Below are 17396 nucleotides of genomic sequence, written 5' to 3'. Positions count from 1 at the left end.
GCCAGAGAGTGAGGGCGTGAGGGCCAGAGAGAGCCTGAGAGAGAAAGCCTCCTAAAGCCAGAGCCAGCCCAAAAAATGTCCACAGCTCCTCTCTTCCTCCCTGCCTCCTCTCTCTCCCTGCGTCCTCTCACGCAGTGGGTGTTGCAAACCCTCCTGACCATTCACAGAACCCAACATAGGCTCTGTCTGCTTCTTACATACCAGCCCACAGTCCAAGATCCCTCCCATCTTCCTGAGTCTTGTAAGTAAAGCGGATCTTTGCAACAATGTTTCCAGCCACTAGCTCCAGGCATGCAAGGGCATCCTGAAAGCTGCTTCCTGCCCCCTATCTCCCAGCCGCAAACTCTGGGGTTTGTTTTTGGACTCCCCTGTTTCTGTAACACTATCATCTTGTTTGGAACTTAGCCTTAAGGACTTACAGTTCTGTTTTGTACCTAAGTAGTTAATGTTTGAACCCGGGTACCCTGTTTTCTCCTTAAGCCATAGGATGTGTATCCTGTAATTGCCAGCCTCAGATTTCAATAAAAGGAAGGTGCTTGCTCTGCTCAGTGCTGACTTGCCTGAGCGTGCAGCAGCCCTCCGTCCATCCCATTCTGTCTGCTGGAATTACTTCCGCACCCTCGACCACAAAGTACCACAATAGCATGCACACCATCCCCCTGGCAAAGTAGTGTTGCTAAACAAAAAAAAAAAAAAAGAGCACTAGAGGGTACCACAGGACCAGTGGGGGAACCCAACTCAGTGCAGCTCACAGTGAAGATCTGTGGCAGATCCACAAGCAAGAGAATAGCAGCCCCAGAATCCAACTAGATCTCCTCACAGCAACAACCAGAAATGAAAATATAAAACTCATGAAAGTCTGACCAGGGGTGGGTCCAGAAACAGAAGAAAGCACATCTCCACTAAAGAATTCAAGACATGGTGAGCAACAAGGTGACTCTCAATTAACTAGCTAGAGGGAAGCTACCTACAAAGAGCAACACAACAACAACCAAAACTGAAATACAAGCATACAGCCTAAACAAACAGTGTGATGGGAATTTCAAGAGCATCAAGCTCAGGAGATCAAAGAGACTGCACCACTGAACCCCCCACATCTCCTATTACAGAAGGTCATACCACGAAGGTAGGAGATCAAAGCAGAGAAACCTAAGAAAAAAAACAAACAAGAAGAATCATCTAAAATGGGGAGACAAAGAAACAACCCTCCAAAGAAAGAAAAGAGGAATTCCCAGAAAGAGTGCTAGGTGAAATAGGCAAGCAAACTATCATACACGGAGTTCAAAAGAATGGTTATGAGGAAGCTCAATGAACTCAACAAACTCAAAGAAAACTACAACAAACTCCAAGGAAATTACAGAGAACTCCAGGGAAGCTACAAGGAACTTACTGAGAACTACACCAGCATTAAAAAAGACACAAAATCTATCAATAAGAGCCAGGAGGAAATGAAAAATATAATTGCTGAACTGAAAAATACAGTAGAAGGAATAAAAAGCAGGATAGAGGAAGCAGAGGATTGGATCAACAAGTTGGGGGACAATGTAGAAAAAAAAAATCCCAGACAGCACAACAAAATGAAAAAAGACTGAAAAGAATGAAGAGGGTTTAAGAGAGCTGCAGGACAACATGAAATGTAAAAATATTCATATCATAGGGAGAAGAAGGAGAGCAAGGGATAGAAAACCTGTTTGAAAAACTAATGACAGAAAACTTCCCTGACTTGAGGGGAGAAAAAGTCACACAAGTTGAAGAAGCACAGAGGGTCCCAATGAAGCTAAACCCAAAGAGTCCTACTCCAAGACAAATCATAATTAAAATGGCAACTTTCAAAGACAAAGAGAAAATACTAAAGACAGCAAGAGAGAAGCAGAAAATAACATACAAGGTAGTTCCAATAAGACTATCAGCAGATTTCTCAACAGAAACACTACAAGCCAGAAGGGAATGGCAAAAAATATTTCAAGCAATCAAAAACAAAGGCCTACAACCAAGAATACTCTACCCAGCAAGGCTCTCGTTCAAAATGGAAGGTGAAATAAGGAGTTTCCAAGACAAAAGAAAGCTAAAAGAATACATCTCCACCTAACCAGCACTGAAAGAGATGCTAAAGGATCTGTTTTAAGAGGATGAAGGAAAAGAGAGAAGAAAACAGGTACAAAGGGGAAAAAAATCACAATGAATAAGTACCTATCAATAATAACATTAAATATAAATGGATTAAATGCTCCAATAAAAGTCTGTAGGGTAGCTGAATGGATAAGAAAGCATTACCCACATATGTGCTGTCTACAAGAGACCCACCTGAGAACAAAATATTGACACAGACTGAAAGTGAAGGGATGGAAAAAAGCATTACAAGCAAACAGACATGAAAAAAAAAACAGAGGTAGCAATATTTGTGTCAGCCAAAACGGATTTCAAAGCAAGGGCAATAAAAAGAGACAAAGAAGGACATTTCATAATACTTAAGGGAACGTTCCATCAAGAAGATATAACCCTGGTAAACATATATGCACCCAACATAGGAGCACCCAAATATATAAGGAAAATCTTGGGAGACTACGAGAAGGATGTCAACAGTAACACACTCACAGCAGGGGATTTTAACACCCTATTATCAGCAGTGAACAGATCTTCGAACAAAGAAACAGCAAAGATATTGAGGCATTGAACAACATTCTAGATCAAATGGACTTAATTGATTTATATAGGACCTTTCACCCCAGAGAAGTAAAATATACGTTCTTTTCAAGTGCATGTGGAATATTTTCAAAGATAGACTATGTGGTAAAACACAAAACAAGCCTCAACAAATATAAGAAAAATTGAAATTATATCAACCATCTTCTCAGATCACAATGGCCTAAAATTGGAAACCATTCTCATGGAAAAAACTCAAAAACATTCAAATTCATTTATAATAAATAACATGCTATTAGAAAATAAATGGGTTAACAATAATATCAAGGAATAAATCAAAAAGTTTCTGGAAAGAAAATGACAATGAACACACAACAGCCCCAAACCTATGGAACACAGCAAAGGCAGTCCTAAGAGGAAATTTCATAGCAATACAGGCCTACCTAAAAGGGATAGAAGAATCTCAAATAAAAAATCTAACCCGACAGCTACAAGAACTAAAAGAACAACAACAAACAAAGCCAAGAGTGAGAAGAAGGAAGGAAATCATCAAGATCAGAGCAGAATTGAATGACATAGAGACTAAACAAACAATTCAAAAGATCAACAAAAGTAGGAGCTGGTTCTTTGAAAAGATAAACAAAATTGACAAGTCTTTAACCAGGATCATAAAGAAAAAGAGAGAGAGGACCCAAATAAATAAAATCAGAAATGAAAAAGGAGAAATCACAACCAATACTACAGAAATACAAAGGTTTTTAAGAAATTATTACAAACAACAATATGACAAGAAATTTGACAACCTGCATGAAATGGACAAATTTCTGCAAACATTAATATTCCAAAACTGAATCAAGAAGAAGCAGAAAACCTGAATAGACTGATAACAACTAGTGAAATTGAAGCAGTAATCAAAAACCTTCTGGCACACAAAAGCTCTGGACTGGATGGCTTCACACGCAAACTTTACAAAACATTTGGGGAAGAATTAACTCCTATCTTTCTCAAACTATTTTTAAAACTCCAAGAAGAGTGAAGACTCCCAAACTCTATGAGGCTAGTATTACCCTAATTCCCAAACCAGGTCAAGACATAACAAAGAAAGAAAACTACAGGTCAATATCACTCATGAACATAGATGCTAAAATCCTCAACAAGATATTGTCAAGTCAGATTCAGTAACACATTAAAGAGATCATACACCACAATCAATTGGGATTCATCCTAGAGATGCAAGGATGGTTTAACATTTGCAAATCAGTGAACACAATACACCACATAAACAAAATAAAAAACAAAAATCACATGATCATATCAATAGATTCTGAAAAAGCATTTGATAAAGTACAACACCCATTTGTGACTAAAACACTCGGCAAAATGCGAATAGAGGGAGCGTACCTCAACATAATAAAGGCCATATACAGGAAACCTGAAGCAGACATCATACTCAATGGGCCAAAACTGAAAGCATTCCCCCTGGGATCAGGAACAAGACAAGAATGTCCACTCTTTTCACTCCTATTCAACATAGTCTTGGAAGTAGTAGCCACAGCAATCAGACAAGAAAAAGAAATAAAAGGCATCCAAATTGGAAAGGAGGGAGTAAAACTGTCATTATTTGCAGATGTCATGATAGTATACATAGAAAACTATATAGACTCCACCAAAAAACTACTCAACCTAATAAGTGAATTTGGCAAAATAGCGGGGTACAAAATCAATATTCAGAAATTGAAGGCATTTCTGTACACCAACAATGAATATCAGAGATAGAAACTAGAAAAAAAATCCCATTTACTATAGCAACAAGAAAAATAAAGTACCTAGGAATAAACTTAATCAAGGAGGTAAAAGACATATACTCAGAAAACTACAGAACACTGAAGAAGAAATTAAGGAAGATACAAATAAATAGAAGCATATGCCACATTCATGCATAGGAAGAATCAATATCATTAAAATGTCCATACTACCCAAAGCAATTTATAGATGTAACGCAATCCATATTAAAATACTGATGGCATATTTCACAGACCTAGAACAAATAGTTCAGAAATTTCCATGAAACCAAAAAAAGACCCCAAATATCCATAGCAATCTTGAGGCAGAAGAACAGCATAGAAGAAATTACAATACCTGATATCAAACTATACTACAAGGCTACTGTAATCAAAACAGTCTGGTACTGGCATAAGAACAGACATATAGATAAAAAGACAGAATAGAGAGCCCAAAAATAAACACAGGTCTATATGGACAACTAATATTTCACAAAGGGGGAAGAAACATAAAAGTGGAGTGAAAAAAGCCTCTTCAACAAATGGTGATTGGAGAACTGGACAAAGGCATGCAAAAAAAAAGAAAAAAGAAATTAAACCACCAACTTACACCATGTACCAGAATAAACTCAAAATGGATCAAAGACTTAAATGTAAGCCATGCTATTCTAAAGATCCTGGAGGAAAACACAGGCAGGAAAATCTCAGATAGCTCATGTAGCAATATTTTTGCCAATATATCTCCAAGAGCCAAGGAAATAAAAGAAAGAATAAACAAACAGCACTACATCAAACTAAAGACTTTCTGCTCAGCAAAAGAAAGGAACAGCAAGATGAAAAGGGGACCAACTGTATGGGAGAACATATTAGCCAATGATATCTCAGACAAGGGTTTGATCTCCAAAATATATAAAGAACTTATAAGAATCCACACCAAAAAGACAGACAATCCAATTAAAAAATGGGCAAAGGACCTGAACAAACACTTCTCCAGAGAGGACATACAGAGGGTCCAAAGGAATATGACAGAATGCTCAACATCCCTAGACATCAGAGAGATTCAAATTAAAGCCACAATGAGATACCACTTCATTGTCAGAATGGCCATCGCTAACAAATCAACAAACAACAAGTGCTGGCAAGATGGTGGAGAAAGGGGAACCCTACTGCACTGTTGGTGGGAATACAGAATGGTTGGTGTAGCCACTATGGAAAACAGTATGGAATTTCCTCAAAAAAACTAAAAATGCAACTGCCTTTTGATCCAGCAATTCCATTGCTAGGACTATACCTGAAGAATCCTGAAATACCAATTCAAAAGAACCCATGTATCCCTATGTCCATAGCAGTGCTATTTAGAATAGCCAAATGTTGGAAACAGCCTAAGTGCCCATCAGTGGATGAGTGAATCAAAATATTGTCTTACATTTACACAATGGAATACTATGCAGCAGAAAGAAAAAAAGGAAAGAACTACTACCTTTTGTGAAATCATGGATGGAACTGAAGAGTATTATGCTTAGTGAAATAAGACAGGCAACGAAAGACAAATACTGTATGATCTCACCTAATACAGGAACCTAATGAACAAAACAAACGAATGATAAAAATAGAACCAGAGGCATGGAAATAAGGAACAGACTGACAGTGACCAGAGGGGAGGGTAGAGGGGGAGAAGGAGGGAAGGAAGGGGAAAGGTCTAGTCAAGGACCTGGACATGGACAATGTGGTAACAGGATGGGGATGGACTGTGGGAGAAGAGGTGGGCAAGGTGGAGGGAGCAACTGGGTAAAAAGCAGGAAAACTGTAATAGCAAAAAATAAATTAATTTAAAAAATAATAATATTTCACTGTATACGTATCTCATTCTCTGTATCCATTCACTCATGTACAGACACTTGAGTTGTTTCCACACCTAGGCTATTAGGTTACTTCCATAGCAATGAATGTGAAATGATGGGGTTTTTTCTTTATATATATATCCAGAAGTGGAATTGCTGGGTCATAGTGTAGTTCTATTTTATAATTTTTAGGACCATGCATAATATTTTCCATAGTTTCTGTACCAGCTTACATTGCCACCAACAACATTCAAGAGCTCTCATTTCTCCACATCCTCATGATCACTTGTTTTGTCTTTTTGATAATAAGCATCCTAACAGATGTGAGGTGATATCAGATTGTGGTTTTGATTTGTATGTTCCTGATGACTAGTGATGGTGACCACCACTTCATGTGCTTGTTAGTCATTTGTATGCCTTGTTTGGAAAAATGTCTGTTAGGGAACTTCACCCATTTTTAAATTGGGATATTTATTTTTTGCTATTAATTATATGAGTTTCTTTTTCTTAAGATATTAGAGTTTCTTTTTCTTAAAGGTATTATTTATTTATTTATTTAAGTTTGAGAGAGAGAGGGGAAGGGTGGGGGAAAAACAGGGAAGGAAACATTTATGTGAGAGAGAAACATCAATCAAGTTGCCTCTCATACAAACTCCTACCAGGTACTGGACCTGCAACCCAGGCATATGCCCTGATGGGGAATTGAACCAGCTACGTTTTGCTTTATGGGACAACACCCAACCAACTGAGCCACACTAGTGAGGGCTGTATGAGTTTCTTGTATATTTTATATATTAACCCTTACTGGCTGTGTGGTTTGCAAATATTATCTTCTGTACAGTGACTTTTCATTTGGTTGATGGTTTTCTTTGCTGTGATGAAGCTTTCTAGTTCTTTTTTTCATTTTTTAAATTGTTGCTCTATTTCAGTTGGGCCATTTTTTCCCCCATTGCTCTCCCCTGCCCCGCCCACCTCTCCCCTCTCCCACAGTCAATCCCCACCCCGTTGTCCATGTCCATGGGTCATTTATACTAGTTCTATGACTAGACCCTTCCCCTTCTTTTCCCCCTTCTCCCCCTCCCTCCTCCCTTCTAGTCATTGTTAGTCACTTTTTAGTTTAATGTACTCCCACTCATCCCATTAAAATAACAAAAGAAAACTTTATTTCTCCCAGGACTTAGGGGATTCTCAGGGTTTTAGGAGCTCTGTACCAAAACAGATAAAAACCAAATATATATTTCTTATTATATACTACAATATCACAACCTCTCAATTCTAGTACCTTTTTCTAATTCACCGCATTAGTTTTTTATCTTTGCATGTGTCAACCTCAAATAAAATATCTGACAAATTAAAAAAGCAAAATTGAGTTTACTCAGGAGTAGCAGCAAATTGTAATTCAAGACAAGCAAGCTATAGTTGCCATAGGCAAGTCCAAAGAACAAAGGAGAAGGGCTTGCCTTTGTAGAGAAAAAGGAGTTGGGTGAAGTGATTTTGACAGGAAGGCCATTGTAAAAGAGTGAGAATTCAGGTAGTGACAACTTCTCATTGGCTGTGTTGTGGTGGCTCTCATTAGCTGGGTTGTCGGTAGGCAAGGAGAAAAATCTTCCTTTCTCTTTCTGGGAAACATAAAGGGTGCTTTTTTTTGTTACAGTTTGTCAAGATATGATGAGTGAGAGAGTGTAAGAGCTTCCCTTACAAGGGTTCCTGAATTTCAATATGCTTTTATTTATTTTCACACACTTTACCTCAGTTTCCTTAGAGTTTTTTTTTAAACATCCTAAATTGCAATAGTTTGTTTAATTTCTCCCTTTTCTCACTTAGTAAAGAAAGCATATTGTTAGGTAATGGTTATGTTAGTTTGAATGTGGTGATCATTACACAAGTTATAGCAAAACACTACATTGTACACCTTAAATAAATACAATATTTTATTTGTCAATTTTATTTCAATAAAGCTGGGAAAAGATTTTAAAGCATTGCAAAGCTCTGAATTTGCCTCTGAGTGCAGCTTTAACTATATCTCTAAAGTTTTTATTATTTGAAGTATTACTGCGATTTTTGACATTCCATAATTATAGTTCTGATTTCTACTATGGTAGTTGAATTATTTAGTAAAGTTTTTTATAATCTCTAATTGACTTTAATGTAATCTTTTAAAACTGGTATAGTCACATTGAATTGCTACAGAAATATTCCTTCTAAATTTTCTGCACTGGAGAATATAATAAAGTTTTTCTTATGCTTAGTAAAAATCAACTTTTAAAGTTCTCCAGAATTATTATTCCCCTGTAAGTCCTACATATTTCTAAAAAAATTGTACTTCATACATTTATTTTGCCCTTAACAATCCATGACATATATTCATTGTGCATTTTACCCTTTCTCATCAAACATAGACTCATTTCCAATTACTTTCTGTGTTGAAATTCACCTTTAGAATATTACAATCATTGCTGTCTTTTTGTTTGTCTATTTAAGCATTTTGTTTAAATAAAAGAACTTACAGCAATTATCATCTAAAAAATTTTAGTTTTAACCTATTCACTTTACTGCAATAACTATATGTATATCTTATTACTGTCATCTTATTTCCTGATGTTATAAAAATGCTTCTTTTATTTTTATTTGTACTATGCCAATTGTGTTATCATTGATTTTTATCCTCTTAATCCTTTCTTATTTTCCAAGTCATACCTTAAACTATTTTGTTCTAATTATTATTTTAAATGATTAGAGTTAAGTAATATTTATTAATTCTCCATCTTGGCCACTGAGAATATTGACAATGTAGGTATAATTTGTTTTTTCCTCCTGCCTTATCAATCTGTGGTGATTTTCTGTACTGTCTGCAACTTTTAAAGTGTGTTACTTTATTGTTTTTTACCTTGTACTTCTCTTTAAAGTAATATTTAGGACTTCCATTCAATTTTATAATTATTTTGTTAGCTATTTGGTCTAAATTCTATTTTTAGATGTTTTCAAAGTTGGTTGGCAGTTCTTTTTCTCTTGAACAATACTGTATAGTTTCCCCATTACTGAGGGTGTTTTTACCTTAAAATATCCCTCAATCACTTGAAATGACTTATGGAATATTTTAAGAACATTTACATGAAAAGTTTACTTATCAAGTCCTTTATGTCTGAGAATGTGTTACCATCACACATGAACACCAACTTTGTACAAGGTAGAGAAGGGACCAAGAAAGTCACACTGGCAAAATAATTAGATTACCTCCACTGTTACCTTTTCTGGTATTTTTAAACAATTTTAAATTATTTTATATTAACTAGCTTGAATTCTTGCACTAATGAGTATCATAGCTTTATTTCTACTGTGTGGTTAGTTCTTTCAAACATTGTCTTAAATTTTTCTTACATCAAGCTTCAAGAGCTGTTCTTTATTCTAATAATATGAAATTTGATGGATACATCCAGGACTTTTACTGACAATATTCACACTTTATAGATTTAAATCAGGCCAACAGGTAATATTTGCTTTCTAAAACTGAAGGCCCCTATTATTATTTATGTTTGTTTATATTTTCTAATTTTTTCATTTTAGTGTTTTTTTCCTAGCATTACTTAGCAACTTAACCAACTGAATTCTTTCTCTTTTAAACTCACTTGTTTAAAGGTGCCATTTTATTTACACCTGAAACAATTACATGTAAATACAAAAAATATTTTACTATCAAAATATCAAAGGTATCCCTTATTGCTAAATTTTAAGAATTTCAAGGTTGCATTTTTGGTAGAGTTTTTTAAAGGATTTTCAACAGTCCCCAGAAGATTAAACCAGTTATAAAGAAATCAACTATTGGACCATAATGTTATCTAAAATTTTAAATGACTTAATAGATAGACTATAACGGTGCCAAATGTACATTAAAGATACATGGTTGCACTTTTAAGTTCCCTCTGTGGATTATAATTACCTTGCAGGGTAAGTGGCACGACATCAGTATGGCCTGTCTAGTGCATAGCAATGAAAATATATGGCAAAAAAACCTTAATAATAAGACCTGGAACTATTCTGTACTTTTATAAAGGCCATTAACTATGGGCTTTGAGAGATACCTTCAATAATATTGGGTGAATTATTATTTAATTCACTACAGTGTGGTTTGGAAAATCAAGAAAAGAAACACTGACGTCCAAATCTCCTTTGATCTAAACTATTTCTCTTAGTTGATCACCTTATACAAGAAAAATTTATTAATGTTGCACCATTGTAAGAGTTTATCTCACTTGTCCTAAAAATCTATGTGCTCTTTTATTCCGCCTTGGCACAGCTTTCTAAATTTCCTCAGCTTTTGGTTAGAAATTTGAACAGAAAAAGTTATACCTCCCAGTGGTAAAAGGATGAGTTGTTTTATTACTGTCCTGCCACATGGAGAAAATAATGTTGGATATACACTTTATACCATAATATATAAAGGCATGTTGCAGATAGATTAAAAACCTAAATGTAAAAAGTAAAACTATAAAGCTAATAGACAAAATCATAGACAAATATTTTTGTAACCTTGGCAATGGGAAGAACTTCTTAAATAAACAAATATCAGAAGGTAGAATATTGATGGTTTTGATGCATAAGTTGTAAGTATTTCTATTCAGAAATAATACCATGAACAAAACAGAAAAATAGATTGAGAAAATATTTAGTATGTCAAAAGCTAATTAGGAACCAAGACAATTCAAGAGGGGAGGAGTAGTCTTTTCAACAAATAGTTCTGTGACAGGCAAAAGAATAAAGCTGGACTGCTTATTCGCACCATACACAAATATTAACTTAAAATGGATTATAGATATAAACATAAATGCTAACACTATAAAAGTCTTATAAAAGAGTGTCAACAATAAAATATTTAAAAATTAAGTAATTGTTGATTTTTTTAAAGCCTTGGAAAAAACAATGGAATGAATCTTTATGACTTTAAGTTAGGCAACAACTTCTTAGATATAAAACCTAAATTATGAGGGAGAAAAGAAAAATAGCTAAAATTTAAAACTATTTTTCTTGAAAGGACACCATCAAGAAATTGAAAACACAATTCATAGAATGGGAGAAAATATTTTCAAATTATATATCTATCAAATAAGAAACTTAAGTCCAAAATATATAAAGAACACTTACAACTCAACAATAAAAAGTGACTCCAATTAAAACTGAGTAAATGATTTTAATAGACATTTCTCCAAAGGAAGAAACTAGCCATCAAAACCACATTGAGATACCATCTCATATCCACAAGATAGCTATAATTAAAAATGTAGATAATAAGTGTTGGAAAGAAGGTGGAAAAATTGGAGCACTTATATTTTACTGGTAGGAATGTCAATTGTGCAGCTGGTTTGAAAAACAATTATAAAATTGTCTTGCATATGTTGTTCTAGAGATGTAATGTATAGCATGGTGATTATAGTTTAAAATATTCTGTAGTATACTTGAAATTTGCTAAGAGAATATATCTTAACTGTTCTCTCCCATACACACACAAAAGAAAATAGTAACTACAAGGTGATAGATATGTTAACTAGCTTGATTGTAGTACTCATTTCAAAATGTATACACATATCAAAATCAAGTTGTTGTACACCTGAAATATATATAATTTTTTATTGTCAATAATATCCCAAAAAGCTGAAAATAAGAAAAAACAAAGAAAGAATTCATCTTCCTGGTTCTCCTGGGAGTCCCGTCACATAATGATCTTTCTCAATGTGCCCTAGTTCTTCCTCTGCCTACTCATTAGTGCTTTCAGCTAGGCCCTCTTCCTCTTGATGTTGATAGCCAAGTAAATAACTTCAGATGTTTCTTCAATATAACTGATTTCCTGAAATATAGACCAGAATTTCCAAAATGCCACCTGTAGATCCCCCAGGACCAGCAGCACTGCAAACTGACTTTCTCCTCCTATATTACCCTCTATCTTAGCAAGACTATTCTAGTTACTTCAGCTAGCCACATTGCTTTCACAATCTGCACTCAATAGCTGAGGAGTCATTTTTCTTATACCTCCCCAGAGTCTTCCAGTATCCAGGCCCTCCTCTTCATTCCCACTGGGACTACTCTAACTCAGATCTATCTTCATTGCCTCTCAAATGGACTGTTTCTATCATCTCCTCACTGGGCCAACAGCAGATAGGAATTCTATTCTGGTGTACCTTTGAGTCAAAGATACCAAAAATACTCCTGGAAATAACATATGATGGTAAAAGTAGGAACTAGAATAGAAAAAACCCTAAGGTGGGGATTACAAATTAGGGGACAGACCTATGAATCCCATTTTCAGGGAGATTAATTTTTAAGTATGCTTTCCCATTCAAACAATGGCAAGTTTCATGCTTTACGTTCACTGGCATGTCATTCTCTTACACCTATTTCCAGCCCTTATCAATTCTATTTCCTGGTGGGAATGCTCTGCTTCAATATAGCCCATCTTCTCGCTAGCTTGATTAACTGTGTCATATTAAAATAATACTTTCCTAAAGGAATTTTCCTGGCTTTAGTTTCTTACCTGTCATTCAAAGTCTAAAAATCTTATTATTTGAAACAGAGATATCATTTTCCACCTATTAAATAGACAAAAAATTTAAAAGACTGATATTATGCAGGTGAGGGGAAAAGAGCTCCATCTCCATAGGACTGCAAATGGGGGTGACTTGTTAGAGGCTAATTTGGTAAATTGGATAATGCTTTTTAAAGATGCATACCATCTGACCCAGGGATACCACTTTAGTACCATATTATACAGAATTGTTTGCATAGGAAGGCAAGAATGTACTTTGTAGCATTCTTCACAGGAGTGGAAATTTAAACATTCACTTTAATGGGTATCAGTAGGGCCTATTTAAATTATGGCACATCTATATTGTGTGATAGTATTCACATTTTTAAATAATAAAACAGATCTATTTTCACTGGTATGAAAGTACACCCATGAAAAAACTTACAGAATTATTTTATTTATTTATTTTTTTTTGTAAAACAAAGAGGAAAAAAAGAACAATTTTGAGTGTGTGTTCTGTGTGCAAGTACATACAGTATAAATTATGTAATTATATGTGTGTTGCTTACAGTTTTTAAAAAGGGATATGTATTACCAACTATACTTCTCACAATGTCTGCAGCTTATTTTTGCTCCCCTTTTCTGAATTCCTAGGCTCCAAGGCTGTCACATGTATCTTGTCGACACTAGCAATTATAAGTTTGTTGAATAGTTCATTGAATTTTATATGTGCCTTACATTTCCTACATTGCCTACATTTATACTCAAAAATACCTGCCGAGTTAGTTTAAGTACCTAACCTTTGTAAAGTGAGAAACACATATTTTTAAAATATGCTCCAAAATAAAATATATATATTTAAGCTTACCTCAGTTTAAAACTAAGTGTTTAATAAGATCCTTTGGATGCATTTCATAATCCACTACATTACAAAAAAATAAATGGCTAAGGAATTGGAACTAATTACCCATCAATCAAAAATTAGACATTTATTTGGTATTCAGCAAGTCAGCATAAATCTTTCTAATCTTTGAGTCATAGTTTGATTCTGTTCAAGAGCCTAATAATTAAGAATGAAAAGAGTGCAAGTGCATCTTACAGGCTTTGGTGAGGCTGGGGGATCTCATGATCTGATAAAGTAGTGACAAAGAAAATTTGCTGCCAGGAGTCATATTTTTTTTCCTTATTCTTCAAGACTCATTTTTATTGTGTTTTTTTCCATTACCATTTAGCCCCCTTATAACCACCTCTTCCCCTGCAATCACCCATGTCCATGAGTCCTTTTTCCTTTTTGCTCAGTCCCTCCACCCCCTGCCCTCCCCGCCTTAGCTGTCATCCTGCTCTCTATTTATGAGTCTGTGTTCACTCAAATGTGGAATCTAATAAACAAACTGAACTAACAAGCAAAATAGAGGAGTGATACTTAATAAGTCAACAAAACCCAAAGGCTTATTTTTACCTGAGAAAGTAGAGTATTGGACAATATATGTTTTCCTGAGATACAATGTGACTGGAATTCTCCAGTATTACCATTGTTTCCCTTCTCATTACATTAAGTTTCACAAGTTTCCCAGAGCAAATAGAACAAAGAACTTTTTTTTTAAGTGTTAGTACTCTTCTAAGCATTTTCACAACTTAGCATTTTAATAAATATTTTATAATTATCTAAGTGTGCATTTCTTATAACATTCCTACAAATAAATAAATATATTATACATTTATATTATATATGATATACATAATACTCATATACCCAGTATCAGATAAGGACCAAAGAGGTCAAATAGTCGCTCAGTTACACAGCTCTAGGTTACAGTACTAGAGTTCAACCAGGATTAGTATAATTCCAAGCTCTTTTCCGGGTTCCCTCTCACTCCATTGTGTCATACAATCTATTGTATGACAAAAAAAAAAAAAAAAAAATGAAGTGCCAGAATATTTCAAATATGAAGTCCCATCACTTACAGGTTTTGAAAGAGTAGAGAAAGGCATCACATGGTCAGTAGCAATGACTGATACACAGTTTGGACAGTTATCACTCAGTCACTGCTGCAGACCGTGAAGGCTTCAAGTAGCCTCTGGAGGGGTTGTTAATTGCCTTCCTAGTCTGTGCTTTAATTTTTGTTCTCCACTTTTACAGAAGATCAAGGCAAAAATTAGCAATGCGATATTGCTTTCCCTTTCCATAAGACTGTCATTGATAGCTTAGCGTGGTGGCTCTAAACTTGGATTGCTCAAATTTGAATCCTAACTCTGCCTCTTACTGTAAGGACTTGGATAAATTGCTTAATCTCTCTGAGCCTCGATTTACTTACCTATAAAGTGGGGACCACAATACTAACTACCCACAGGAATAACTGAAGTCATATGTGTACAGTACCTGTTATAGCAGATGGATCTTAGTAAGGTCTCAATAAATATTAGCTAGAGTTATTGATAACACTAGATTAAATCACTTGTGTTTTATTGACATTTCTTTTAGAATTTACTGTCAGGAAACAATTGTGTTTCTTTCTTACACCCTGACCCCCGTGGAACTGGGTTGTCTTTCTCTATCCTTATAAAAAAAGCTAGTCAACTAGGGCAGTAATTCTCAAATAGAGGACAGTATCTAAAGCCATTTTTTCCTTTTTATTGAAATTATTGGGTTGACACTGGTTAATAAAATTATATAGGTTTCAGGTGCACAATTCTACCAGACACCATCTCTAGACTGTACTGTGTGTTCACCACCCCAAGTCAAGTCTCTGATCATGACCATTTATTCCCCCTGTCCTTCTCCACCTCCCATTTTTGTTTGTCACGACAGGTAGGGAGGGAGATACTAGTGGAATCTAGTGGTTAGAGACTAGGGATGACGTTAAACATCCTGAGAGGGCACAGGGCAACTCCCAACAACAAAGAACTATTCAGTCCAAAATGTCAAAATGAGGTTGAAAAACCCTGACCTGGCTACTTCTCTCCTTGCCAAGGCTGCAGAGAAATTCACAGCCAGACTTCCCCTCATCATTCTACCCATCTCTTACATTAGTCCAGATATCTCATTTTCATAGTATAACGTTATCACATTTTTGCCGTAAAATACTTAACTTGTTTTGGGGAAGAACCAAGTTAGATACAGATTCAATAAATTTAATCTTAAAATGTTTAGGTGAATCCTCCAACCACATGTGCCATCTTTCTTGATTAGAGTGTCCGTCAACATCCATTCAGTTATTCTTAAACTTTAGGAACTCACTGCTAAATTTTATATAGCACCCAAAACAGTGTAGGGTGCAGACAAATGAGGTTGATGATGATTATGTTAATGACCTTTCAACATCTGAAATATTAAAAGGAGTCACTAAGCAGTATGCTGGCAATCAATCAATACATGTACAGGTATTTTTGAACTCCTGTAATGAACTCTACTCTGTTATGGATGCTGTGAAGAAAGAGAAGTATGTCTTATACTTCTTTTATACTATTTGAGGAGAGCGTAGTTGCATTCAGAAGAGAAAAACAGGGATACTTTAAAACATGAAGTAGATAGAAAACTGTATTCCCTAAGCTCTAGATTCCCTAAGCTCTAGTAAGTTGCAGTGAATTTCTCATTAGGTAATTACATGCAAAGATTTAAAATATTTCTTTTATTGTTAGAGATTTCTTTTTACAATTAATGCAGTCATATGGTAAAGCCATCAAAAATGTAGGTGGCCTTTTTTTAACTCACTAAGTTACCCAAAATTAAATAATTTTACTTTCTAAGTTAGTTTACAAAAATTAAGATAGTGATTTTCCTTCCTGAATGTGATGAGGTGTTCTCTGACTTCTGGTCTCAGTCTAATCTAAGAATGGTTTTGAGGCTGACCTTGCATTCCCTAGTGTATCTAAAGTCCAAACTTTTTATTCTTAAGCTGGTTTAATTTTCAGATTTTAAACATCTATGGCAACCAAATAAAATGTATTTGTTGGTTTATCAGATAAAATCAATGCTTCTATTCAGGCCAGAAATTGAACTGATTATTCACAACAAACTAGTTTATGAAAATCAACAAACCCTGTCACGGGAAGATTAGGTATTCTCCAGAAAGATCATATGCAAAAAAGTGAAGATGCAATCTAGTTCCCTGGACCTTTTCTTTTAATGCACAAAGGGAATATCTGGCTCTGAGACAGTTCAGAATGTAGCTATGTGTTATGTGGGGGACACTTGGCATTCTTTACCTTCAGGGTGGCAATTACCTTCACAATTGCATGCACATGGAGAAGAAAATATACTCCAAATTACATTGTGAACTCTGGAGATTAGTGTATCATTTCATGGACAGTTGAACCTGTGTCCCATATAAATGTTTCCATAGCAAAAACAAAGAACATCATTATGCCGTCTTCTAGATTTCCAAGGAGTCTGCATTAGGGTTTTGCCACCTGACTTCCATTACAGGGAATGGGAGTCAGGGGGCTGAGACTATAAGCCATGCTTTGAAAATTTAGGGGATGTGTCAGTGTCTGGACTTAAACATTCATCTTTGTGCGCTTGGTGGCAATTGTATATAAGATGCATTGCTTCTTGCATGTCTTTTGGGAATGGAATTATATACAAATTGTATCTGCGTAGTCAAGTGTAAATGGCAT

This window comes from Furipterus horrens, unplaced genomic scaffold, assembly GCF_987537825.1.
Source record: "Furipterus horrens unplaced genomic scaffold, mFurHor1.1.pri manual_scaffold_3, whole genome shotgun sequence".
NCBI lineage: Eukaryota > Metazoa > Chordata > Mammalia > Chiroptera > Furipteridae > Furipterus > Furipterus horrens.
This window is presented reverse-complemented; position numbering follows the sequence as displayed.